This window comes from Schistocerca gregaria, unplaced genomic scaffold (genome assembly GCF_023897955.1).
Source record: "Schistocerca gregaria isolate iqSchGreg1 unplaced genomic scaffold, iqSchGreg1.2 ptg000556l, whole genome shotgun sequence".
Taxonomy (NCBI): domain Eukaryota; kingdom Metazoa; phylum Arthropoda; class Insecta; order Orthoptera; family Acrididae; genus Schistocerca; species Schistocerca gregaria.
The window spans coordinates 1698539-1720740 of NW_026061949.1; positions in this window are offsets into that span (position 1 = coordinate 1698539).

The window sequence follows — 22202 nt, forward strand, 5'->3', positions numbered from 1 at the left end:
GAAACATACCAACACAAAATCACACCTTTGCTATACATGGATGGTCTAAGACTACTGGCAGCAACAAATCAACCAATTACTAAAGATAACAGAAGTATTCAGCAATGATATAAATATGGCTTTTGGAACAGGCAAATGAAAGAAAAATAGCATAGTCAAGGGAAAACACACTAAACAAGAAGATTACGTGTTGGATAACCACAGTGAGTGCATAGAAGCGATGGAAAAAACCGATGCCGATAAATATCTAGGATACAGACAAAAAATAGGAATAGAAAATACAAATATTAAAGAAGAACTAAAAGGAAAATATAGACAAAGACTAAAAAAATTGACAGCAAGAAACAAGACAAAAGCTATAAATACTTATGCTATACCAATATTGACCTACTCATTTGGAGTAGTGAAATGGAGTAACACAGACCTACAAGCACTCAATACACTTACAAGATCACAATGCCACAAATATATTCTGTATCACATACATTTAGCAACAGAAGGATTCACATTATATATATATATATATATATATATATATATATATATATATATATATATATATATATATATATATATATATATATATATATATATATATATATAGTGAGATGGAAGGATTCATGATTGCAATACAGGATCGAACAATAAACACCAGATATTACAGCAAGTGTATTATTAAAGATCCCAATATCACAACAGATAAATGCAGACTTTGCAAACAACAAATAGAAACAGTAGATCACATAACAAGCAGATGTACAATACTAGCAAATACAGAATGCAGCAGAAGACATGACAATGTAGCAAGAATAATGCATTAACAACACGTTCCCAAATATAAGTATGCACCACAAAATGTACTGGAGAATGATGAATACACATTATACTGGAACTGAACAATTATAACAGATAAAACAACACCACATAACAAACCTGACATACTCACCAATAAAAAGAAGAAATTTATACAACTAATCAAAATATCCATACCCAACACAACAAATATACAGAAGGTAACAGGGGGAAAAAAAAATTGAAGAATGCATCCAACTGGCTGAGGAAGTCAAGGACATGTGGCATCAGGATGAAGTTGACATTATACCAATTATAGTATCAACTACAGGAGTCATACCACACAATATCCACCAGTACATCAACGCACTACAGCTACATCCAAATGTATATATACAACTACAGGAATCTGTAATTACGGATACATGTTCAATTACCCAAAAGTTCCTAAATGCAATGTAACATATACCGTACAGTTAAAAGGAAGTCACGCTTGATCAAGGTCTGTGTCACTTTCCATTTTTAACCAGACATAACGTCTGAGAAAGGAATAAAGTTATAGTAATAAGAATAATGAAATAACAGAGGCATTATGAATGATACTGATTAGTTTGGAGCTTTTGAAGCCTTCCTTGGTATTAGAATAAGTGGAAGGGATAATGGAGGAGACCGAGGGAGGTGGCGCAGTGGTTAGCACACTGGACTCGCATTCGGGAGGACGACAGTTCAATCCCATCTCCAGCCATCCTGATTTAGGTTTTCCGTGATTTCCCTAAATCGTGTCAGGCAAATGCCGGGATGGTTCCTTTGAAAGGGCACGGCTGATTTCCTTCCAAATCCTTCCCTAACCCAAGCTTGCACTCCGTCTCTAATGACCTCATTGTCGATGGGACGTTAAACACTAACCACCACCACCACAATAATGGAGGAGGAAAGGGTTGAAATTAAAGTGACAATGGCTTGTAGGGAAGAAGGTAATATCAACAGAGCTCTGTAGACAAGAGGAGGGAAAAGTAGAGGGGGAGGGAGGATTGACAAGAGTGAGTTGCAAGAAGAGATACTTCACTGTTGTGATAGAAAGTGAGTCATTAGGTCCCTTCTGAAGTTTGAAATGATTTTATTTCTGTAATCTTTTAAGAAAGATTGTTCCAAAGTTTGGTTCCTCATACAGAAAATGGCAGTGCTGTGTTGTGACACAGAGAGGATTTTACTTTATAGAGAATGAGTATATCCGCTGTGCTGTTCAGACAGCAGTGTAAGACTTGAAGATAAATAGGCAGGAGTGCAATGATTGAGAATATGATGTAACAAGCCGCTTGGAATGGTCACACAGTTTGAGGCACCGTGTCGTGGTTTGCACGGCCCCTCCCACCGGAGTTTCGAGTCCTCCCTCGGTCATAGGGGTGTGTGTGTGTAGTTAGTTTAAGTGCTGTGTAAGTCTAAGGACTGATGAACCCACAGGTTTGGTCCCTTAGGAATTCGCACACATTTGAACAATGCAGCAAACACAGTGAATGATAATCTCTATGTCTATTGGCACATAGCCATGATAATTGTTCATAGAAGTGATATGGTAGAAATACTGTAAATCACAGAAGCATTTTTCATCAGTTCCAACTGACATGAGCTCTTACATGAAAATCCCCGGAGAATATGATCACTGCAACCAACGAGAGGAGTATTAGTGATTCTACAAGTTTCTTTTTATCTTTTTACATTTCTGTAGTGAATGAAGTGTTCTGCATCCTTTGTGATAAGGCAAGTAGGTCAGCATTTACTTTCTGGATGGCTGAACAAAGATTTGTTGGGCTTGCATTTACGTATAACTGCAGATCATCAGCATATAAATTGTATTTACAGTGGGAGACCATACTCGACACATCGTTAACATATAACGAGGAAATTAATGGGCTCAATACAGATCCTTGTGGGTCCCTTGATACTAAGTTCTTTCTCTGTTTCAGTCATTACACATTACTGATGGCATGTAAGATATGAGTGGAACCACTATACAGCATGATGTGTGCATTATGAAACCGATTCTAAAAGGTACTGGATGGATCATTTCTAGTCTGCACATGCCTTATGTGTAAAACCAGAAGCCTTAGAATTTTCCAGTGAAGAAGAATTTTTAAAATGAAAAGAAGAAACAGAACGAGCTACACATTCCAAATTCATTAAAAACAGTGGCACTAAATTTTACAATGATGGCACCAAATGTTGTCATGTTTGCTATTTCCCAGGTAATTTTATCTCCAAACGTGATGGGAGCAGACATCTAAAATTGCCAGGGAGCAACAAAACCAGTGGAAAGTGCCCTGCAGGCATTAAAATGTAATTCAAGGAAGGAAAATGCCATGTTACTTTTGTGTCCACTCATGTTGGTCACGATCTGGACCTGACAGAAAAAGAATGGATGAAGATAGCTGAAGACATTGCTGCATGAATCTCATTTCCTACAGTCCTCCAAACAATTGAAGAAATAGTGCACAATTCAAATTTGGAGAAAATGCATGATTTGCATAATTTGCAGCTGCATATAATCTGTCTTCAAAGTCAGTCAGACGTACAAATGATGTGATCAGCGTTGAAGCTTGGGTGCAAGAAGTGCAGCAAAGTGACAATCCATGTGTATTGTTCTATAAGCCTCAAGAAACAATTAATGATCTACACCCTGCACTGAGAAGTGAAGACTTTGTGTTAATTATAATGAATGACATATAAGCAAAATATGGAAGTGATTGTATTTGTGTTGATGGAACTCATGGCCTAAATGGCTATGGTTTTGAAGTTACAACATTACTTGTACTGGGTGATATGAGGCAAGAATTCTGTGTACTTTATCATTTGTAACAGGAATGACTCTGATATTTTGAGTATATTTTTCAATTGTGTTAAGTTACAGGTTGAACATATTTCCCCAAAAGTATTCATGACAGTTCTGGCAGAATCATATAGTATTGTTTGGAACAAATAAATGAGACTTTTCTGTACCTGGCATGTCGACAGAGCCCGGAGAACCAATATTAAGAGAAAAATTAAAAATTTGGACAAGAGAAATGAGGTGTACAAACTAGTTAAGACACTAATGCAGGTAAGAGATATTGCTGTGTTTCAGGAATCATTGATAAAAGCTCAACAGTGATTCAGAGACATCACAATTTGGTCACTATTTCCAGATGTATTATGAAAAAGATGTGAAGTGTTGGGCATATTGCCATAGGATGCAAACAGGCTCAACACAGACATGCACCTGGAGAGTATGCATAAGACACTGAAATACATACATGGTAACACAAAGCAGGTAAAACATATACCTGCATTCATGTTGCTTGTAACAGCAAAGCTGCTTGACAGTCTCTTTTTATTTCTCTCCTTTCCGGTACTTACCCCCTCCCCCTCTTCACCTTCTCTCCTGCCCTCCTTCTAAACTGAAACACTTCACTGTCCGCCACTCCCACCATAATATCCCTCCTCCTCCTTACCACCACCCAGTGGCCAATGATGATGCTGCTGCTCGCAGTGTGGTTTCAGTTTTCTGAGACTGTAGGTGTGTGTTCTAGTTGCATGTGTATGTCTGTCTACTGCTGACAAAGGCCTTATTGGCCGAAAGCTATAAATGTGTAAATCTTTTTGTTGTGCCTATCGCAACTCAGCATACTGAGTGAATGCTTGGAGAATTGAGTGCTTTCTAAGTATCTGCAGGTTCCAGCAGAACTGATAGAATTACTGGGTGAAAACTCAGTGGCATACACAGCAGTGAGATAGGCAACATTTATCACCTGGTATGTGTATGTAATTCTGTGAAGTGGACCACACTGCATGTAATTTATCTTTCATTTCACACATACACAGTGCCATGTTTCTGTTTTATGTATGGAACATGATTTAAAAGCCTACAAGTGTCAGTACATGTGTGCAACAAACTTTGAGTCAACCAAGGCAGCAACAGCTCCAACACACCACACCGGGTATGAGATTAAATCTGTCTTACGTACAACACTAAAATGTCTTGAGAGCCATCCCTAAATTCACATATGTTCAAAGTTACTTTTCTGTTCTGATGCAGTATGCCTGCATGCTGTTTTAATCTTTACTTACAGCATCTGTCATTGGATCTGTAGAAAGAGTTTGTGACATACCATGGCAGTAGACCAGGTATGAGATTAATTCTGTGCTACACACAATACTGGAATGCCTTGTGAGACCTCTATAAATTGAAATATGCTCAACGTTACTTTTCTGATCAAATGCACAATGCCTGCACTCTGATTTAATGTTTAATTGTTTACTTAAAGGGCCTGTCACTGAGTGTAAGGGGGAAAGCTTTTGGCATACAATGCCAGTAAGAGCATCCCAACCCCACACCAGGCATGAGATTCATTCTGTGATATACAGAATTGTGTAATACCTTGTGAGACATGTATAAATCAAAATATGCTCATTGTTCCTTTTGTGTTCATATGGACAATGATCACATTCTGATTTAATAAAATCACTTCATGCCTTCCTAAGAAATGGTCTCCATTCCTTCCAGGCTAATTATGTAAGGCTAGACCAGATATGGCTCAAATTCAAAGATACACTATCGACAGCAATAGATACATTCATACCACATAAGTTAATAAGAGATGGGACTGATACACAGTGGTAGACAAAACACGTCAGAACACTGTTGCAGAAGCAATGAATAAAGCTTGCCAAACCCCCAAGACTGGCTAAGTTTCATAGAAGCTCGAACTTTTGTGTGGACGTCATTGTGAGATGTTTTTAATAGTTTCCACAATGTCTCAAAATATGGTAGCAAACGCAAAGAGGTCCTGGTTGTATGTAAATTACACCAGTGGAAAAAAACAGACAATACCGTCACTGCGTGATAGTGGTGGAAATGTTACCAATGATAGTGCTACTAAAGCGGAGTTACTAAATACAGCTTTCTATCATTCCTTCACGAAAGAAGGCAAAGTAAATATTCCAGAATTTGAAAACAGAGCAGCTGTTAGTATGAGTGACATAAAAGTAGATATTTGAGGTGTTGCAAAACAACTCAAATCAATGGCAGCAACAGCTTCCATACAGCACACCAGGTATGCGATTATTTCTGTCTTATGCGCAATAGTGAAATTCTTTGTGAGACATCAATGAAGTTAAATACACTCAATGTTCCTTTTCTGTGCCAATGCCCAATGCCTGTATTTTGATTTAATGTTTAATTGCTTACTCACAGTGCCTGTCACTGAGTAAGAGGGGGCAAACTTTTGGCATATCATGGCAGCAAGAGCTTCTACTCAGCAGACCAGGTGTGTCACAAATTTTGTGTTATGCACAACACTGAAATCCCTCATGAGACGTCTATAAATTTGAATATGCTCAATCTTACTTTTCTGTTCCAATACACAATGCCTGCATTCTGCTTTAATGATTAATTGTTTACTTTCAGTGCTGGTGACTGAGTGCAAGGTGAAAGCTTTTGGCATTCCATAGCAGCAAGGGCTTCCACACAGCACTCCAGGTATGCGATTAATTCTGTGTCATGCATAGTACTGAAATGCCTTGTGAGGTATCCCTATATTCATTTCTGTCCAACAGTACTGAGTGTGAGGGGAAGCTTGTGGCATACCATGGCAGCAAGAGCTTCCACACAGCCCACTAGGTATGAGATTAATTCTGTGTTATGCACAAAACTGAAATGCCTTGTTATACATGTACAAATTCAAATATCCTCAGTTTCACTTTTCTGTTCCAATTCACAATGGCTGCCTTTTGATTTAAGTTTAATTGAATGCTATTTTGCGTTTTATATTTATATTTCTTGGTAAACGCAACTTGAGTCTTGCTGTTGTTCCATCTTCATGGACAGAATGGTAATTACTACACAAACCTATGTTATTTTTGATATGTACAACTGACTGGTAAAGGTGTTCACATGGTGCAGTTAGAATGCACAGTGTTTAGAACAGATATTTTCAACGAGCTTAACTACTATTTTTGGTTATCATTCTTCTGGCTCTTTTCTGAAGTTCAAAAATTGTGTTCATATTTTGTGCATTTTTTCCTCAAAACAGAATGCCACAACTAATAACTGACTGTACATATGAATAGTATGTAACTGGAAAGCTCAGCATGTTATACACTGATGATGGGACTCTAAGGGCATAACATGCTGATGACATTTTGTTTGCAAGCGTCTTTATGTGTTCTCATGACTTCAACTGATAATCAATATTCATTCCTAGAAATTTTGCATTTGTCAGACAGTCTACAGAGGTGAAATCTACATTTAATTTAATATTGTCATTTTCACTCTTCAAACTGAAATTCATGGCATTAATTTTCGTTATGTTGAATGTCACTTTGTCGCTTATTAACCAAGGCACAGATCAGATAATTTTAGTGTCCTTCACTGGAATGTACAGTGTTTATCTAATAAGTTGGAAGTAGTGGAATATGTCATAGAGACTTATCACTTAGATGTAGTCTGTCTCGTAGAACACTGGTTAAAGCATGATGAAATAGGTCTATACTGTCCTGAGGGCTACACCCTAGCTGAAAAATATTGTAGAACTAATAAAAAACATGGTGGGTGTGTCATATTTCTAAAAAAGGGGATTAAATATGAACCAATAGCAAAAGTTAAAGCATTATCTCTAGAAATGTCATGTGAAATTGCAGCTGTTTGGTTAACAGATTCAACTTTACAAAACTACAACTATTACTCAACTAAGACGGGAGGCAAGTCAACAGATGATTTTGTTAACAAGTTAGTGTCTTTATGCGAGACAGTCTGTAAGTATAAGTGTAGGATACTAATCTATGGAGATTTCAATTTGAATTTTCAGTTGCCCACTATCTATAACTCATTTGTAAATAATTTATTAAATTCTTTTGGTCTTTATATTACAACCACAGAAATAACAAGGCCACATTATAAAGGTACTGGTACCTGTATTGGCAATATATTTGTATCAAATGAGTTAATGCAACTCAAGTCAGAGGTAATTAAGACCTGGGTATCTGACCACTGGCCACTACTTCTTAGAACAGATATAACACGAAATTGTAACACTGATTCAGTGCACATGGCAGCAAAGAAAGTATGTGTGGTCAATTATTATAATCTGAGTATGTTTAAGTCTTATACTGCTAAAAGTAATTGGTTGCAGGTTTATCAAGAACATGCAATAGATAGAAAGGTGTAAGAACTCATATCTACTCTTTCTGTATATGCTAAGATGTCCTTTCCGATTAAGTTACCAAATAATAAAAAGGCACTAAGAGTAAATAAGGTCAAGGATGAAAAGGTGTTAGTTAGTTAGTTAGTTACTTAGTTATATTACTTGTTCCATGGATCATGAACACAATTCTTTCGTAATGATGTGGAATGTGTCAAAGTACACAAGATTCATTTATCCCAAATAATCATTGTTAGTCTTATATACGGTACAATTGTTAATGCTTACTGTATTTCTTTGGCCTATGTCTAAAAATTCATCTATGGAGTAGAAGGAGTTGTCATTCAGGAATTCCCTTAACTTACTTTTGAATGCCGATTGGTCGTCTGTCAGACTTTTGATATTGTTTGGCAATTGACCAAAAATGTTTGTGGCAGTATAATTCACCCCCTTTTGTACAAATGTCAAATTCAATGAACGGTAGTGAAGGTCACCCTGTCTCCTAGTATTGTAGCTGTGGACTGTGCTATTAATTCTGAATCGATCTGGGTTACTAACAACAAATATCATTAGGCTGTAAATATAATGTGAAGCTACTGGCAATATCCCTAATTCTTTAAATAATTGTCTACAAGATGATCTTGGATGATCCCCAGACATTAGTCTGATAACACGTCTTTGTGCAATAAATACCTTCTTTCTTAGTGATGAATTGCCCCAAATGATGATTCCGTAAGAAAGCAACGAATGAAAATATGCATGGTAAGCTAACTTACTGATGTGCTTGTCTCCAAAATTTGCTATGACACTAACAGCATAGGTAGCTGAGCTCAATCGTTTCAGTAGATTGTCAATGTGTGTCTTCCAGTTTAAATTCTGATCAATACAGACACCCAGAAATTTTGAACAATTTACTTTAGCTAAAGATTTTCCCCCACACTCTATATTTATTTCCGGTGTTATGCCTTTCCCTGTACTGAACTGTATGTACAGTGTTTTTTCAAAGTTCAATGAAAGTCCATTTGCGAAAAACCACCTAATAACTCTTTGAAAAACATTATTTGCATTTTCCTCAGCTGATTCTTGCTTTTTAGGCTTGATTACAATACTTGTGTCATCTGCAAAGAGAACCAAGTTTGCATCCTCATGAATATAATTAGGCAAGTCATTAATATATATTAAAAACAATAAAGGCCCCAAGACAGAACCTTTTGGTACCCCATTCTTGATACATCCCCAGTCTGAATGATCTGATGCCCTTTGTGTACTATGTGGGTTTACTGTTTCAACCTTCTGCATTCTACCAGTTAAATATGAAGTGAACCATCTGTGTACTGAACCATTCATTCCATAGTACTTCAGCTTATCTAAGAGGATTTCATGATCCACACAATCAAAAGCTTTAGAGAGATCACAGAAAATCCCAATTGGTGATGTTCTACTATCCAGAGCATTTAAAATTTGATCAGTGAAAGCGTGTATAGCTCTATCTGTTGAAACACCTTTCTGAAAACCGAACTGACATTTTGTTAAAACATTATTCCCACTAATGTGTAAAGTTACTCTTGGGTACATTACTTTTTCAAACACTTTTGAGAAGGATGTCAGAAGTGAAATAGGATGGTAATTGTTGACGTCTGTCTTGTCACCTTTTTTATACAAGGGTTTAACTATGGCATATTTCAATCTGTCAGGAAATGTTCCCTGATTCAAAAAGCTATTACATATGTGGCTAAGAACTTGACTTATCAGGTGTGGACAAGATTTTAGTATTCTATTGGAGATGCCATCAGTTCCATGTGAGTTTTTATTCTTAAGTGAATTTATTATTTTCTTAATTTCAGATGGTGAGGTGGGTAGGATTTCAATTTCATTTGTTTGCACCGGAAATGCCTCTTTCATATAGAGTTCTGCCCTATCTGGTGAGCAGCTGGTGCCTATATATTCCGCTACATTTATAAAATGATTATCAAAAATATTTTCAACCTCTGATTTTTCATTTATAAGCTTTTCATTGTGCTTAACAGTAATACTGTTGTCCTGTGACCTTGGTTGCCCTGTTTCCCTTTTAACTATATTCCATATTGTTTTAACTTTGTCATCAGAGGTGCTAATCTCAGACTTGATACACAAACTTCTGGATTTTTTTATAACTTTTCTTAATATACTACAATATTTCTTATAATGCTTGAGCTTTTCTTCATCTCGATTTATTCTAGTGTCTTGGTATAGTTCCCATTTCCAGCTACAAGAAATTTTAATCCCTTTAGTCAGCCATGGTTTTTTATCAAGTATATTTGAATTATGATTCCCTAATTTCTTAGGAAAACTGTTTTCAAATATACCCCAAAGTTTATCGTGGAATAAGTTAAATTTAACATTTGCATCAGTTTCCCGATAAACATCCTCCCAGTCTACCCTTTTCAAGCTTTCCTTAAATTGTTGAATTGTTATATGGTTAATTGGGCGTATTATTATTTTTTTTTTCACATTACTGCATGGAGCAAAGTCATGAATTGAAAGTAGCTGTGCATTGTGATCAGAAAGCCCGTTCTTAATAGGATAGGTGCTTACTTCTTTTAATTTATCTTGGTCTATGAAAATGTTATCTATCAGGGTGCTACTAAATAAATAAATACTGTCTTGTACAATACGAGTAGGAAAATCAATGACTGATGTCAGATTGTAAGAGCAAAGTAATAGTTCAAGGTCGTTCTTCTTGCTTGAGTGTTTAAGAAAATCTACGTTAAAATCTCCACAAATGATAATGTGTTTTCCCTTTTCTGACAGATAATGCAGCAAGAGATCTAGGTTTTTAAGAAACATTTGAAAATTTCCAAGTGGGGACCTATACACAGTCACAATTATGAATTTACCACTGTCCAATTTAAGCTCACAAGCGCATACTTCAATGTGCTGTTCTACACAGAATTTTGTGGTCTCTATGTTTTAAAAACATAATGTTCCCCCTTAACATAAATGGCAGCTCCTCCTTTCTCCATATTGTCTCTACAAAAATAAGTTGCTAGTTTATACCCATTAATATTTACATTTTCCATTTGTGTAGTTATATGATGTTCAGACAGGCACAGTACATCAACTTCTGTTCTATTTTTTATATTCTCAAAACAAATTATTAGTTCGTCTATTTTGTTCCTTAATCCCCTTATATTTTGGTGAAATATATTAACACAACTGTTTCCTCTACCTTTATTCAAACCATTTATTTTTTTTACCTTTAAGAGCTGTCTGTCTGGACATCTTGTTCAACCTAAAAAAGGTGCCCCTATGCCCTTTCGGGTCACAGGGGTTTTGCCTTGAGTGCTAGTGGCCCCCTTTAGACGACTTACAATTAAATCAGCTAATCTATCCTTCCCTAGACTATTTAGGTGCAGGCCATGTCGAGTGTATCCCCATCTCCCAATGCTACCAACAGGCACTGTATAAATGTGTGTCTTTGCACCGTCCAGCAGCTTCTCGCTCAACTCTCTGTGAACTCGCCACACAGAAGGGTTAACCGAGGGCTGATCATAACGCTGCAATACCTCAACAAAACCCACATCCTTACATCCTGTTGCAGCTCCTATTTCATCCAGGTCACTCTTAATATCATAATTCCTATCCTTAGCCAGGCTGTTTCCTGCCCCACCTATTACTATCACCTCATCATTCTTGTCAAAGTCCCTACAGAGTGGTCCTATGTGTTCTATCACCTGGCTAAGCCTAGCACTTGGCTTAAACAAACTCGTGACCTGGTAATCTGCTCCTAATTTCTCCTGCACTAGTTCGCCTACACCCCTCCCATGACTGCTACCTAGCAGCAAGACTTTTCTATTCCTATTACTAGATTTTCCCAACCTAATGCTGTTACCAATTTTAGTAGTCTGCTGCACCCTACTTTCAACTACTCCTGTTTTTGGCTCCTCCCTTCCTATTTCAGGTAACAAGCAGGCGAGTCATATTGCGGCAACGTGTCAGGGGCAGTTAGTGCTATGCCTTGTCTCAGTGTCACCCTCATACCCGTCACCATTCACATTGATTGTACAAGAACATTGAAATTTTTTTTTTTTGATTTCACAGACCATATGGATATGAAAATTTCACCAAACCAACTCTCTCTTTATACATATATCAAGTTGGCAGATAACGATAAGAGTCAGGGGCAGTTAGTGCTAGGCCTTGTCCCAGTGCCGCTCTCATACCCGTCACCACTCACATGATTGTTAAGGGACATAGAATTTTTTTATTGATTTCCCAGACAATATGTATATGAACATATCACCAAACCAACTCTCTCTTTATACATATATCAAATGATCCAGGCAGATGGCTGCAAGAAGTCAGCAGCCGTTAGGGCAGGGCCTTTTCCCAGTGCTGCCCTCCTACCCGTCACCACTCACATTGATTGTAAAGGAAAATTGAATTTTTTTTTATTGGTTTCCCAGACCATATGTATATGAACATATTAGCAAACAGACTTTCTCTTTATACATATATCTAGCGGGCAGATGGCTGCAAGCAGTTAGCAGCCGTTAGTGCAGGGCCTTTTCCCAGTGCTGCCCTCCTACCCGTCACAACTCACATTGATTGTAAAGGAACATTGATTGCTTTTTATTGATTTCTTTTTATTGATTTCCCAGACCATATGTATATGAACATATCACCAAACCAGCTTTCTCTTTATACATATATCAAGCTGGCCAATCACATAACGGCAGGGAGTCTGAAACAGTTAGAGCTAGGCCTTGTCCCGGTGTGGCCCCCATACCCACCACCACTTGCATTGATTGTAAAGGAACATTGATTTTTTTTTTTATTGATTTCCCAGACCGTATGTATATGAACATATCACCAAACCAGCTTTCTCTTTATAGATGTATCAAGCAGGCCAGGCAGATAATTGCAAGGAGTCAGGGGCAGTTAGTGCTAGTTCTCGTCCCAGTGCCGCTCTCATACTTATCACCACTCACATTTTTTCATTAATTTTGCAGACCATATGTATTCGAACATATCACCAAAACAACTTTCTCTTTATACATATATCAAGAAAAACAGGCAGATAATTGCCATTATTCAGTGGCAGTTAGAGCTAGGTCTTATCTCAGTGCTGCCCTCATACCCATCACCACTCACATTGATTGCTCAGGAATATTGATTTTTTTTTTATTGATTTCCCACACCATGTGTATATGAACATATCACCAAACCAACTTTCTCTTTATACATATATCAAGCGTTCCAGGCAGATGGCGGCAATGGATCAGGTTCAGTTAGTGCTAGGCCTTGTGCAAGTGCCGCCCTCATACCCGTCACCACTCACATTCACTGTAAAGAAACATTGAATTTTTTTTATTGATTCCCCATACCATAAGTATATGAACTTATCAGAAAACCAACTTTATATTTATAAATATATCAAGTGGGCCAGGCAGATGGGGGCAAGGAGTCAGCGGCCGTTAGTGCTAGGCCTTGTATCAGTGCCGCCCTCATATCCGACACCACTCAAATGGATTGTATATTAACAAGGAACCTTTTTTATTGATTTCCCTGACCATATGTATATGCACATATCACCAAACCAACTTTCCCTTTATACATATATCAAGCGGGCAGATAGCGATGAGAGTCAGGGGCAGTGCTAGGCATTGTCCCGGTGCCGCCCTCATACCCGTCACCACTCAAATTGATTGTAAAAGAACATTGAAATTTTTTTGTTGATTTCCCAGACCATATGTATATGAACATATCACCAAAATAACTTTCTTTTTATACATATATCAAGCGGGCAAGGCAGATGGCAGCAAGGAGACACGGGCAGTTATTGCTAAGCCTTGTCCCAGTGCCGCCCTCAGACACATCACCACTGACATAGATTGTAAAGGAAAATTGAATTTTCTTATTGATTTCCCAGACCATATGTATATGAACCTATCGCCATACCAACTTCCTCTTTATACATATATGAAGCGAGCCAGGCAGATAAGGGAAAGGAGTCAGGGGCAGTTATTGCTAGGCCATGTGCCAGTGCTGCCCTCGTACCCGTCACCACTGACATTGATTGTAAAGGAATATTTAATTTTTCTTATTGATTTCCCAGACCACATGTATATGAGTATAACACCTAACCAACTTTCCCTTTATACATATATCAAGCAGGCCAGGCAGATAATGGCAAGGAGTCAGGGGCAGTTAGTGCTACGCCTTCTCCCAGTGCTGCCCTCAGACACATCACCACTCACTTTGATTGTAAAGGAACATTGAACTTTCTTATGATTTCCCAGATGATATGTACACTCCTGGAAATGGAAAAAAGAACACATTGACACCGGTGTTCAGACCCACCATACTTGCTCCGCAGACTGCGAGAGGGCTGTACAAGCAATGATCACACACACGGCACAGCGGACACACCAGGAACCGTGGTGTTGGCCATCGAATGGCGCTAGCTGCGCAGCATTTGTGCACCGCTGCCGTCAGTGTCAGCCAGTTTGCCATGGCATACGGAGCTCCATCACAGTCTTTAACACTGGTAGCATGCCGTGACAGTGTGGACGTGAACCGTATGTGCAGTTGACAGACTTTGAGCAAGGGCGTATAGTGGGCATGCGGGAGGCCGGGTGGACGTTCCGCCGAAATGCTCAACACGTGGGGTGTGAGGTCTCCACGGTACATCGATGTTGTCGCCAGTGGTCGGCAGAAGGTGCACGTGCCCGTCGACCTGGGACCGGACCGCAGCGACGCAGGGATGCACGCCAAGACTGTAGGATCCTACGCAGTGCCGTAGGGGACCGCACCGCCACTTCCCAGCAAATTAGGGACACTGTTGCTCATGGGGTATCGGCGAGGACCATTCGCAACTGTCTCCATGAAGCTGGGCCATGGTCCCGCACACCGTTAGGCCGTCTTCCGCTCACGCCCCAACATCGTGCGGCCCGCCTCCAGTGGTGTCGCGACAGGCGTGAATGGAGGGACGAATGGAGACGTGTCGTCTTCAGCAGTGAGAGTCGCTTCTGCTTGGTGCCAATGATGGTCGTATGCGTGTTTGGCGCCGTGCAGGTGAGCGCCACAATCAGCACTGCATATGACCGAGGCACACAGGGCCAACACCTGGCATCATGGTGTGGGGAGCGATCTCCTACACTGGCCGTACACCTCTGGTGATCGTCGAGGGGACACTGAATAGTGCACGGTACATCCAAACCGTCATCAAACCCATCGTTCTACCATTCCTAGATCGGCAAGGGGCAGTTTTTGTTAGGCCTTGTCACAGTGCTCCCTCATACCCGTCACCACACACATTGATTCTAAAGAAACATTGAATTTCTTTTATTGATTTCCCAAACCATACGTATATGAAAATATCAAAAATACCAAGTTTCTCTTTCTACATATATCAAGTGGGCTAGGCAGATGGAGGCAAGGAGTCAGGATCAGTTAGCGCTAGGAATTGCCCAGTGCCCCATCATACCCATCAAGATTCACATTGATTCTAAAGAAACATTGATTTCTTTTTATTTATTTCCCTAACCATATGTAAATGAACATATCATAAAAACCAAATTTCTCTTTATACATATATCAAATGGGCCAGGCAGATGGCGGCAAGGTGTCAGGGGCAGATAGTGCGAGGCCTTTTCCCAGTGCCCCCTCATAAACATCACCACTCACAATGATTCTAAAGAAACATTGAATTTTTTTATTGATTACACAAACGATATGTATGTGAACATATCAAAACACCAACATTCTCTCCATACATATATCAAATGAGCCACGCAGATGGCGACAAGAATCAGGAGCAGTTAGTGCTAGGCCATGTCCCAGTGCCTTCTCATACCCGTCACCACTCACATTGATACTAAAGAAACATTGAATTTTTTTATTGATTTCCCAAAACATATGTATATGAAAATATCAAAAATACCAACTTTCTCTTTATACATATATATAATGGGCCAGGCAGATGGCGGCAAGGAGTCACGGGCAGTTAGTGCTAGGCCTTGTCCCTGTGCCACCTCATACTCTTTACCACTTACATTGAATCGAAAGAAACATTGAAATTTTTTTATTGATTTCCCAAACCATATGTATATGAAAATATCAATTCACCAAGTTTCTCTCTATAAATATATCAAGTGTTCCTGGCAGATGTTGGCAAGGAGTCAGGGGCAGTTAGTGCTAGACCTTGTCCCAGTGCCCCCTAATACACGTTACCACACACATTGATTCTAAAGAAGCTTTGCATTTTTTTTTGATTTCCCAAACAATATGTATACGAAAATATCAAATAAACCCACTTTCTCTTTATATATATATCAAATGATCCACGCAGATGGCGACAAGGAATCAGGAGCAGTTAGTGCTAGGCCTTGTCACAGTGCCTCTCATACCCGTCACCACTCACATTGATTCTAAAGAAATATTGAATTTTTTTTTTTTTTGATTTCCCAAACCATATGTATATGAAATTACTAAAAACACCAACTTTCTCTTTATCCATATATCAAGAGGGCCAGGCAGTTGGCGGCAGAGAGTCAGCTGCGGTTAGTATTAGGCCTTGTCCCAGTGCCTCCTCATACCCGTCACCACTCACATTGATCCTAGAGAAACATTGAATTTTTTTATTGATTTCCCAAAATATATGTATATGAAAATATCAAAAATACCAACTTTCTCGTTATACATATATCAAATGGGCTAGGCAGATGGCGGCAAGGAGCCACGGGCAGCTAGTGGTACACCTTGTCCCAGTGCCCCTCATACCTGTCTCCACTCGCATTGTTCAAAAGAAACATTGCATTTTTTTTTATTGATTTCCCAAACCATATGTATATGAAAATATCAAAACACCAACTTTCTCTCTATACATATATCAAGTGTTCCAGGCAGATGGCGGCAAGGAGTCAGGTCCAGTTAGTGCTAGACCTTGTCCCAGCGCCCCCTCATACGCGTTACCACACACATTGATTCTAAAGAAACTTTGCATTTTTTTATTGATTTCCCTAACCATATGTATATGAAAATATCAAATAAACCAACTTTCTCTTTATACATATATCATATGAGCCACGCAGATGGCGACAAGGAATCAGGAGCAGTTAGTGCTAGGCCTTGTCACAGTGCCCCTCATACCCGTCGCCACTCACATTTATTCTAAAGAAACATTGAATTTTTTTAATTTATTTCCCAAACCGTATGTAAATGAACATATAAAAAAAACATTCTCTTTATACATATATCAAGTGGGCCAGGCAGATGGCGGCAAGGAGTCAGGGGCAGTTATTGCTAGGCATTGTCCCAGTGCCCCTCATACCCGTCACCACTCACAATGATTCTAAAGAAATATTGAATTTTTTTAATTGATTTCCCAAACCATATGTATATGAAAATATCAAAACACCAACTTTCTCTCTATACATATATCAAATGATCCACGCAGATGGCGACAAGGAATCAGGAGCAGTTAGTGCTAGGCCTTGTCACAGTGCCCCTCATACCCGTCACCACTCACATTGATTCTAAAGAAATATTGAATTTTTTTTTTATTTCCCAAACCATATGTATATGAAAATATTAAAAATACGAGCATTCTCTTTATACATATATCAAATGGGCCAGGCAGATAGCGGCAAGGAGTCAGCGGTAGTTAGTGCTAGGCCTTTTCCCAGTGCCCCTTCATACCCGTCACCACGCACATTGATTCTCAAGAAATATTGATTTTTTTTATTTATTTCCCAAACCATATGTAAATGAACATATTGAAAAAAAAACTTTCTCTTTATTCATATATGAAATGGGCCAGGCAGTTGGTGGCAGAGAGTCAGCTGCAGTTAGTACTAGGCCTTGATCCAGTTCCCCCTCATACACGTCACCACTCACATTGATTCTAAAGAAACATTGAATTTTTTTATTTATGTCCCAAACCGTATGTAAATGAACATATCAAATGAACCAACCTTCTCTTTATACATATATCAAGTGGGCCAGGCAGATGGCGGCTAGGAGTCACGGGCAGATAGTGTTGGCCCTGTCCCAGTGCCCCCTCATACCCGTCACCTCTCACATTGATTCTAAAGAAACATTGATTTTTTTTTATTGATTTTCCAAACCATATGTATATGAACATATAAAAAAAAACTTTCTCTTTATATTTATATAAAATGGGCTAGGCAGATGGCGGCAAGGAGCCACGGGCAGCTAGTGGTACACCTTGTCCCAGTGCCCCTCATACCTGTCTCCACTCGCATTGTTCAAAAGAAACATTGCATTTTTTTTATTGATTTCCCAAACCATATGTATATGAAAATATCAAAACACCAACTTTCTCTTTATACACATATCAAGTGTTCCAGGCAGATGGCGGCAAGGAGTCAGGGCCAGTTAGTGCTAGACCTTGTCCCAGCGCCCCCTCATACGCGTTACCACACACATTGATTCTAAAGAAACTTTGCATTTTTTTTATTGATTTCCCTAACCATATGTATATGAAAATATCAAATAAACCAACTTTCTCTTTATACATATATCATATGAGCCACGCAGATGGCGACAAGGAATCAGGAGCAGTTAGTGCTAGGCCTTGTCACAGTGCCCCTCATACCCGTCGCCACTCACATTTATTCTAAAGAAACATTGAATTTTTTTAATTTATTTCCCAAACCGTATGTAAATGAACATATAAAAAAAACATTCTCTTTATACATATATCAAGTGGGCCAGGCAGATGGCGGCAAGGAGTCAGGGGCAGTTATTGCTAGGCATTGTCCCAGTGCCCCTCATACCCGTCACCACTCACAATGATTCTAAAGAAATATTGAATTTTTTTAATTGATTTCCCAAACCATATGTATATGAAAATATCAAAACACCAACTTTCTCTCTATACATATATCAAATGATCCACGCAGATGGCGACAAGGAATCAGGAGCAGTTAGTGCTAGGCCTTGTCACAGTGCCCCTCATACCCGTCACCACTCACATTGATTCTAAAGAAATATTGAATTTTTTTTTTATTTCCCAAACCATATGTATATGAAAATATTAAAAATACGAGCATTCTCTTTATACATATATCAAATGGGCCAGGCAGATAGCGGCAAGGAGTCAGCGGTAGTTAGTGCTAGGCCTTTTCCCAGTGCCCCTTCATACCCGTCACCACGCACATTGATTCTCAAGAAATATTGATTTTTTTTATTTATTTCCCAAACCATATGTAAATGAACATATTGAAAAAAAAACTTTCTCTTTATTCATATATGAAATGGGCCAGGCAGTTGGTGGCAGAGAGTCAGCTGCAGTTAGTACTAGGCCTTGATCCAGTTCCCCCTCATACACGTCACCACTCACATTGATTCTAAAGAAACATTGAATTTTTTTATTTATGTCCCAAACCGTATGTAAATGAACATATCAAATGAACCAACCTTCTCTTTATACATATATCAAGTGGGCCAGGCAGATGGCGGCTAGGAGTCACGGGCAGATAGTGTTGGCCCTGTCCCAGTGCCCCCTCATACCCGTCACCTCTCACATTGATTCTAAAGAAACATTGATTTTTTTTTATTGATTTTCCAAACCATATGTATATGAACATATAAAAAAAAACTTTCTCTTTATATTTATATAAAATGGGCTAGGCAGATGGCGGCAAGGAGCCACGGGCAGCTAGTGGTACACCTTGTCCCAGTGCCCCTCATACCTGTCTCCACTCGCATTGTTCAAAAGAAACATTGCATTTTTTTTATTGATTTCCCAAACCATATGTATATGAAAATATCAAAACACCAACTTTCTCTTTATACACATATCAAGTGTTCCAGGCAGATGGCGGCAAGGAGTCAGGGCCAGTTAGTGCTAGACCTTGTCCCAGCGCCCCCTCATACGCGTTACCACACACATTGATTCTAAAGAAACTTTGCATTTTTTTTATTGATTTCCCTAACCATATGTATATGAAAATATCAAATAAACCAACTTTCTCTTTATACATATATCATATGAGCCACGCAGATGGCGACAAGTAATCAGTAGCAGTTAGTGCTAGGCCTTGTCACAGTGCCCCTCATACCCGTCACCACTCACATATATTCTAAAGAAACATTGAATTTTTTTTATTTATTTCCCAAACCGTATGTAAATAAACATATAAAAAAACCTTCTCTTTATACATATATCAAGTGGGCCAGGCAGATGGCTGAGAGGAGTCAGGGGCAGTTATTGCTAGGCATTGTCCCAGTGCCCCCTCATACCCGTCACCACTCACAATGATTCTAAAGAAATATTGAATTTTTTTAATTGATTTCCCAAACCATATGTATATGAAAATATCAAAACACCAACTTTCTCTCTATACATATATCAAATGAGCCACGCAGATGGCGACAATTATCAGGAGCAGTTAGTGCTAGGCCTTGTCACAGTGCCCCTCATACCCGTCACCACTCACATTGATTCTAAAGAAATATTGAATTTTTTTTTTATTTCCCAAACCATATGTATATGAAAATATTAAAAATACGAGCATTCTCTTTATACATATATCAAATCGGCCAGGCAGATAGCGGCAAGGAGTCAGCGGTAGTTAGTGCTAGGCCTTGTCCCAGTGCCCCTTCATACCCGTCACCACTCACATTGATTCTAAAGAAACATTGAATTTTTTTATTTATGTCCCAAACCGTATGTAAATGAACATATCAAATGAACCAACCTTCTCTTTATACATATATCAAGTGGGCCGGGCAGATGGCGGCTAGGAGTCACGGGCAGATAGTGTTGGCCTTGTCCCAGTGCCCCCTCATACCCGTCACCACTCACATTGATTCTAAAGAAACATTGATTTTTTTTTATTGATTTCCCAAACCATATGTATATCAAAATATCAAAACACCAACTTTATCTCTATACATATATCAAGTGTTCCAGGCAGATGGCGGCAAGCAGTCAGGGCCAGTTAGTGCTAGACCTTGCCCAGGGCCCCCTCATACCCGTTACCACACACATTGATTCTAAAGAAACTTTGCATTTTTCTAATTGATTTCCCAAACCATATGTATGTGAAAATATCAAATAAACCAACTTTCTCTTTATACATATATCAAATGAGCCACGCAGATGGCGACAAGAATAAGGAGCAGTTAGTGCTAGGCCTTGTCCCAGTGCCTTCTCATACACGTCACCACTCAAATTGATTCTAAAGAAACATTTAATTTTTTTTATTGATTTCCCAAAACATATGTATATGAAAATATCAAAAATACCAACTTTCTCTTTATACATATATCAAGAGGGCCAGGCAGTTGGTGGCAGAGGGTCAGCTGCAGTTAGTACTAGGCCTTGTGCCAGTGCCCCCTCACACCCGTCACCACTCACATTGATTCTAAAGAAACATTGAATTTTCTTTACTTATTCCCAAACCATATGTAAATGAACATATTAAAAAAAAACATTCTCTTTATTCATATATGAAATGGGCCAGGCAGATGGCATCAAGAAGACAGGGGCAGTTAGTGCTAGGCCTTGTCCCATCGCACCCTCATACCCGTCACTACACACATTGATTCAGAAGAAACATAGAATTTTTTTATTGATTTCCCAAAGCATATGTATATGAACATATAAAAAAAACTTTCTCTTTATACATATATCAAATGGGCCAGGCAGATAGCGGCAAGTAGTCAGAGGCAGTTAGTGCTCATACCCTTCACCACTCACATTGACTCTAAAGAAATATTGAATTTTCTTTATTGATTTCCCAAAACCATATATACATGAAAATATCAAAAAAACCAACTTTCTTTTTATACATATGACGGAATTAGGTGATAGTTGTAGGTAAACAACTAGTATTCTCTCATATGGCAATTTATTAGCACTTCACGTCTACACAGATACAAGTCCATGAGGCTAACTCCCCGTTAGCGGAATACATCTTCCAAAACTCTCCATCTCAAAGATAGCACACTTACACTCTTTACAAATATCTATTTTTACGGCGCTGCACGCCACATAGCCCTCCCACACCCACCCCCCCGCACAGTATGGAGTACGTCCCTGTGTTTTGGGGGAGGGGGGTTGAGAAGTTAGGAAGGTAACATACAGTTCTTCAGCGTCAGGCGGAAGCGGTCGACTGGTAGGAGACCGGGGGGTGAAACCCCGTATGCCGACGACAAAATCAGCAAGCGAAGCCGGCGGCCGAAGACGACGTCCTGTCCTGGAGTGGAGGTGTAGCACTTCGTCTG